The sequence below is a fragment of the Triticum urartu genome, chromosome 2 (genome assembly GCF_003073215.2).
Source record: "Triticum urartu cultivar G1812 chromosome 2, Tu2.1, whole genome shotgun sequence".
Lineage (NCBI taxonomy): Eukaryota > Viridiplantae > Streptophyta > Magnoliopsida > Poales > Poaceae > Triticum > Triticum urartu.
In genome coordinates this window covers 478090731-478098764 of record NC_053023.1, presented here as the reverse complement: position 1 = coordinate 478098764, position 8034 = coordinate 478090731, and positions in this window count along the sequence as shown.

The window sequence follows — 8034 nt, the reverse complement described above, 5'->3', positions numbered from 1 at the left end:
GTTCCCCACATTTTGGTTGAGGCTGCCCAAAATGATCTTGGACGCCTTGCTATTTGTCGCGCTTTCTCCCATCTTGAATGGGACAAGTGGGAAAGCCTGCTAGAGTGTGTTTCTCTTCACACCCCAAACCTTAAACTCGACCATGTCTCCTGGTGGCTCGGGGCCAACAAGCAGTTCTCGACTCGCTCCCTTTATCAAGTGGTGGTGGCGTCTTCGGGCCCCGAACCTCTCACCCAACTTTGGGCTGGCAATGGATCAATTGTGTATTCCTTTAGGGGTGGAGGATCGCAAAAGCAATGGTCCTAGAGATGGTCTATGTCCCTTGTGTGAGGTGGCAGAGCGCTCCAATCATATGATATTCTCTTGTGTTACGATTCGATTCTTATGGAGTTGCTTTCGGGAAGTAGTTGGCTGGTACTAGTGCCATCCGAACTTCCCCAATCTTTACACTGAATTATGTGGATCCTCTATAGCTACTAGATGCATTATGTGGTTTTGTACTGGGACCATCGCTTGGACCTTATGGATGATCTGTAACAAGCTTCTCATTGAGAATTCTCCCTATGGCGCCCGATTGATGCAATTTTCAAATTATGTGGTTTTATGCATTTGTGAATGTGACGCCCTCGATTTAATCATACACTAATCATACATGCAAATGTGTACGATCAAGATCAAGGACTCACGGGAAGATATCATAACACAACTCTAGACATAAATTAAAATAATACAAGCTTTATATTACAAGTCGGGGGCCTCGAGGTCTCGAATACACAAGCTTGATCATACATGAGTCAGCGGAAGGAATAATATCTGAGTATAGACATGTCTTAAGAAGGCTTGCACAAAAGTAGCAACGATCGAAAAGGCAAGGCCTCCTGTCTGGGACCTCCTAACAACTCCTCGAAGTCAAACTCCACGTAGAAACATCCTCGGGATCCTCTGGCTCCTGGACTCCATCATTTGGTAGCGGCATCCAAGAAGAATGGAAAAGGGGGGAAAAGAGCGAGCAAAGCAACCGTGAGTACTCATCCAAAGTACTCTCAAGTAAGGATCTACACTACATATGCATTGATATCAATGAAAAGGGGTAGTATCTGTAGACTGAACTGCAGAATGCCATCATAAGAGGGGGATAGCTAGTCCTATCGAAGACTATGCTTCTGGCAGCCTCTATCTTGAATCATATAGAAGAGAGTAGTTGGTAAGTTCACCAAGTATCATCGTATAGCATAATCCTACCTGGCGGTCCTCTCCTCGTCGCCCTGAGAGAGAGCGATCACCGGGTTGTATCTAGCACTTGAAAGGGTGTGTTTTATTAAATATCCGGTTCTAGTTGTCATAAGGTCGGAATACAACTCTGGGTCGTCCTTTTACCGAGGGACACGGCTATTCGAATAGATAAACTTCCCTGCAGGGGTGCACCACATTACCCAACATGCTCGATCCGTCTGGCCGGACACACTTTCCTGGGTCATACTCGGCCTCGGAAGATCAACACGCCGCAGCCCTACCTAGGCTCAACAGAGAGGTCAGCACGTCGGTCTAAATCCTAAGCGCGTAGGGGTTTGGGCCCATCACCCATTGCACACCTGCACGTTGCGTACGCGGTCGATGAGCAGACCTTGCAACCTCCATTACAAAGGAAGTTGTGTCACGCGGTCCAACCCGGCGCGCGTCGCTCAGTCGCTGATGTCAAGAAGGCTTCGGCTAATACCACGACGTCGAGTGTCCATAACTGTTCCCGCGTAGTTGGTTAGTGCGTATAGGCCAGTGGACAGACTCAGATCAAATATCCAGATCTCGTTAAGCGTGTTATTTGAAGTATCCGCAGACGCCGACCAGGGATCAGGCCCACTTGTCTCCTAGGTGGTCACAACCCGCCCTATCGCTCCACCACAAAGTAACACTCGGGGGCCGTTAGGAACCCAGGCCCACCACTACCTGGATGGAACCACCTGCCCCTTCAGCCCCCATCTCTGAATCATAAACATAAGTATGTAATAGCATAGTATTACTGGTAGAGCGACGTGCTATACAAACGGTTTTTAACCCCTTTCCGCGATGGTATTTGGAACCGTCGCCAAGTGAGTGTGGGCGATAGGGGAGTCCTTCCCACACGACCCAGAAACCGTCGAGGATAGGCCCTCCTAGGACACTAAATGAGCTCGTGGTCGATCGAGTGACGCATCGAAACCCAATCATTTCCGTAGGTATGTACATCCCACACGGTAATCCGAGAAAAGACATTTCTGTAGGTATGTACATCCCACACGGTGAATCCTAAAAAAACATTTCCGTAGGTATGTATAACACACATAGTTTTTTTGTGTGGAAACGTTTGTGCAAGGTGGCCTAACGCAAACAGTTCGCTGCCGGAAGCCATGTGTGATTGTTAGTTGATCGAACACGCCTACTTTCTAGAAACCGTGTGGGTTGTTTGAGTTCATCGCCCACGGTGCTGTTTGAGTAACCGTCTGCAATAGAAAACCCCAATAAGCAGGATAATTAGCCTATTATTGATAATCCATGTACTAATCATACTGATATTTCTTATAAAACACACCAGATATTTCATATTTGTTAACCACAACCAGGATTTCATAATTGAATTACATCAGATAGCTTCGACACTCAATTACGCCATTACACAATAGCACCAAGTTTCACATGCAGCGTCAAAAACCTTTGGAAAGTAGCATCATACACGGTAAATAGACAGATGAATCTCATCTGGGAAATTGCAGAAGCGGAAGGCAAATACTGAGCCTTCAGTGATGTTCAATAAAAAAATACACTTCCGTGATGATACGTGTTCAGGGCCATACCCGAGAATCCGGGGGCCCGGTGCGATATATAAAATTAGGCCTTTGAAATAGAAATAATAATTCCCACTAAAAATATATAGATTGTCTAACAAAACTAAAAAATATAGAAATACTAATTATGAAATATATATATATATATATATATATATTACTACTTATTTAGCATACTACTATTAACATAATATTCTCTATAATAATGCAAGGGCAATATATGATGAGAAGAAAAACTAATGGATGAGAATGGAGCATATGAATCCATTGCTACCATCTACTCCCTCCGTAAACTAATATAAGAGCGTTTAGACCACTACTTTAGTATTCTAAACGCTCTTATATTAGTTTACAGAGGGAGTAGTTTCTATTCTTGAAATAAATTGCTTCAAGGCTAATCGAGTTTCTTTATTCTTTAAGTAAATTACCCCCTCCGTTTCTTTTTACTCTGCATATAAGATTTGTTTGAAGTCAAACTATGCATAGTTTGATCAATTTTATATCAAAAGATATCAACATCTAGGAATTAAATTTTTGATATAAATTTCATATTGTGAATTAAATTGTGCATGGTATGAAAATTAATTTGACCAAACTATACATGGTATGAAAACTAATTTCATGATGCTTCTAACAATATTGATTTTATATTGTGAGTGTAGATATTTATTTATAAAGTTATTCAAACTTTATATAGTTTGACTTTGACCAAAACGGAGAAAGTAGTAGCTCACAGTATGCTGCATGGGAAAATTTTATAATCCAAAGGAGCATTGATTAATACAATTAACTGTCATTTAAAATGGAGAGAGAGAGAGAGGGGGCTAGAAATGCATGCGCTTGTGTATTTGTTGGCCTTGGAGTTTGGAACTACTAGTTGGCATTGGAAACTGGATCGTTGCACCGGAAATCTACCATTCCTTGATTATTGTTCTGATTAGTACTATTAAATGCTATTTAAGATGAGTTTGGGGGCCCCAAACTTTTAGGGGCCCTATGCAATCGCACACTCTGCACATGCTTGCCGTATGGGCCTGTACGTGTTTGTCACAGTAGGTCACGTTTTCTGGCATGCATGTACATCTATGACAATTTTATGACATAATCAAGATAGTCATACCTGTGCTATCGTAGAAGTGTTACATGACTTTACCAAAATTATCATTACGGAAGTGTCCACTTCCATGATGATAAATCATGCGTCACAGAAGTGCTTTGGTCAAGGGTGAATGACACGTGGCATCCACCATAACGGAACGCCGTTAAGCTATCGGGTCCGGTTTTGGATCCGATAACTCGTAAACACCTCGAACCAATGGGGATTTTCCACGTGTAAAATTTTGATTGGCTGACGGAAACACGTGTCAGCTCCGCGTTGGCACAGGTGTCACTCATCCAATGGGCGAGATGCGCCTACAATATATTGACACGTGGACCAGCCCAAAAGTGGTCCATAAAGTTTAAATGGGCCATCCCAACTAAAGGCCCGCAAGGTTTTGCGGACCATAATGGGCCGACCCAGCTAAAGGCCCACGAGATTTTGCGGACCATAATGGGCTGGCCCAGCTAAAGGCCCACAAGATTTTGCGGGCCATAATGGGCCGGCCCAGGTAAAGGCCCACAAGATTTTTGCGGGCCATAATGGGCCGGCCCAGGTGAAGGCCACAAGATTTTTGTGGACCATAATGGGCCGGCCGAGCTAAAGGCCCATGAGATTTCACCGACATTAATGGGCCGGCCCAGCTAAAGGCCCACGAGATTTCGGCGACATTAATGGGCCAGCCTAGCTGTAGGCCCACAAGATTTTGAGGACCCTAGTAGGCCGGCCCATTAACTGGCTGCCATGTTTTGGGCCAAATGCCGCCCATATTTGATTCGATCCATTAATGGCCTGCCATGTTCCGGGCCTAACAATGGCCCATATGAGATCCGGCCCGTTAAAAGCCTACATGTTCTGGGCCAAATTACGGCCCAGATCAGGTCTGGCCCTTTAAGAGGCTTTGGGCTAAATTATGGCCCATATCAGATTCGGCCCGTCAAATGGACACTATGCTTTTGGGCCCACTTGCTAAAGGACCATTTAGTAATTCGGCCTGATATTAGTTTCGGCCTGTTGTTCTGATATTAGTTATGTGAAATATATGATTATACTTGTTGTTCTGAAGACCCTAAGAAACACCTTCCATACCAATGTTTGTTTAGTGATAATGGAATCGTATCCTCTTATGCTAAGGGTGTTTATAGTTACTATGATGTTCAATAAATTGAAGAATTTGTTGCTTTTAAGGGTGCTTATGAAATTGCTTCTTTGATTGAAAAGTATGATGCTACTCTTTACCAATCTGAAAATTTTGCCATACTTAAATATTGCGTTGATAATTATGCTTCTAATGCTTATGTTAAACCATATATTGAGGAATACTCCGCTGTCCAAGAAGAGACTAATATTTTGCAGGAGTCTATGGAAGAAGAAATTGATGAAACTGTGAGCTCATTGAATGAAAAAGATGATGAGGAGAGCAAAGAACAAAAGGAGGAAGAGCGGATTAGCTACCCATGCCCACCTTCTAATGAGAGTAACCCTTCAACTCATACATTGTTTAATTCCCCTTCGTGCTTACCGAAGGATGATTGCTATGATGACTATTATGATCCCATTGATTATCTTGAAATATCCCTTTTTGATGATGCTTGCTATGTTTGTGGCCAAGATGCCAATATGAATGATGCTTATGGAGATGAACTTGCTATAGTTCCTTATGTTAAACATGAAATTGTTGCTATTGTACCCACGCATGATAGTCCTATTATCTTCTTGAATTCTCCCGATTATACTATATTGGAGAAGTTTGCTCTTATTAAGGATTATATTGATGGGTTGCCTTTTACCGTTGCACATGATGATTTTGATAGATATAATATGCATGTGCTTGATGCTCCTACTTGCAATTATTATGAGAGAGGAACTATATCTCCACCTCTCTATGTTTCCAATGCGATAAAATTGCAAGAAACTGTTTATACTATGCATTGGCCTTTACTTTGTGTGCATGAATTGTTCTTTTATGACATGCCAATGCATAGGAAGAGAGTTAGACTTCGTTATTGCATGATATATGTTACTTTGTGCTCACTACTAAATTATAAATCATTGTTAATTAAAATTGGCTTTGATATACCTTGGGATCCTGGTGGATTCATTACTTGAGCACTATATGCCTAGCTTAATGTCTTTAAAGAAAGCGTTGCCAGGGAGACAACCCGGAAGTTTTAGAGAGTCATTTATTTCTGTTCAGTGCTTTCATATGGTTTAAAAACAACAAAAATAAAGAGGGGAACCCAAAACTTTTTCAAAAAGGAAAGCGAAAGTGAGAAAGACAAGCATTGTTGAAGTGGGAGAGCTCCTTGAACTTTGTTCATGCTCACGACAACTTTGTGAATCTTGATTACAGAAACTTTTCAATAAAAATAATTATCCCCTTGTACAATTCCATTGTATTATAAAAATAATGTGCCAAGGTTTGCCTTTAGGATGTTTACATTTGCTTGATGGTTTGTACGGTGCATGACAGAAACTTTGGTTGTAGTGCACGATTTTACATTTTTAGCTGGAACGTAAAATGGTTCTGATTCTTTTTGCACTGTATTTATATACAAATTGTTTATTTTTTCTAATTTTGGTAGATTTTTTCAAGTATCAGAAGTATGGTGAATGTTCAGATTACTATAGACTGTTCTGTTTTAGACAGATTCTGTTTTTGATGCATAGTTTGCTTGTTTTGATGAAACTATCAATTTATATCAGTGGATTAAGCCATGAAAAAGTTATACTACAGTAGACACAATGCAAAAACAAAATATGAATTGGTTTGCAACAGTACTTAGAGTAGTGATTTGCTTTATTATACTAACAGATCTTACCGAGTTTTCTGTTGGAGTTTTGTGTGAATGAAGTGTTCGATGATCGAGAAGGTCTCGATGTGAGAAGAAGGAAAAGAGGCAAGAGCTCAAGCTTGGGGATGCCCGAGGAACCCCAAGTAAATATTCAAGGAGACTCAAGCGTCTAAGCTTGGGGATGCTGGGGAGGCATCCCCTCTTTCTTCAACAAGTATCTGTATGTTTTCGGATTCGTTTCGTTCATGCGATATGTGCAAGTCTTGGAGCGTCTTTTGCATTTAGGTTTTTATTTTTCTTTTTATGCACCATGCTGGTATGAGATAGTCCTTGGTTGATTTATAGAATGCTCATTGCACTTCACTTATATCTTTTGAGTATGGCTTTATAGAATGCTTCATGTGCTTCACTTATATTATTTGAAGTTTGAATTGCCTGTTTCTCTTTACATAGACAACCGCCATTTGTAGAATGCTCTTTTGCTTCACTTATATTTGTTAGAGCACGGGCATATATTTTGTAGAAAGAATTAAATTCTCGTGCTTCACTTATATCTATTTAGAGAGATGACAGGAATTGGTCATTCACATGGTTAGTCATAAAATCCTACATAAAACTTGTAGATCACTGAATATGATATGTTTGATTCCTTGCAATAGTTTTGCGATATAAAGATGGTGATATTAGAGTCATGCTATTCGAGTAATTGTGAAATTGAGAAATACTTGTGTTTAGGTTTGTGATTCCCGTAGCATGCCCGTATGGTGAACCGTTATGTAACGAAGTCGGAGCATGATTTATTTATTGATTGTCTTCCTTATGAGTGGCAGTCGGGGACGAGCGATGGTCTTTTCCTACCAATCTATCCCCCTAGGAGCATGCGAGTAGTACTTTGTTTCGATGACTAATAGATTTTTGCAATAAGTATGTGAGTTCTTTATGACTAATGTTGAGTCCATGGATTATACGCACTCTCACCCTTCCACCACTGCTAGCCTCTCTAGTACTGTGCAACTTTCGCCGGTACCATAAACCCACCATATACCTTCCTCAAAACAGCCACCATACCTACCTATTATGGCATTTCCATAGCCATTCCGACATATATTGCCATGCAACTTCCATCATCATCATATACATGACTTGAGCATTCATTGTCATATTGCTTTGCACGATCGTAAGATAGCTAGCATGATGTTTTCATGGCTTGTCCGTTTTTTGATGTCATTGCTATGCTAGATCATTGCACATCCCGGTACACCGCCGGAGGCATTCATATAGAGTCATATTTTGTTCTAGACATTGAGTTGTAATATTGAGT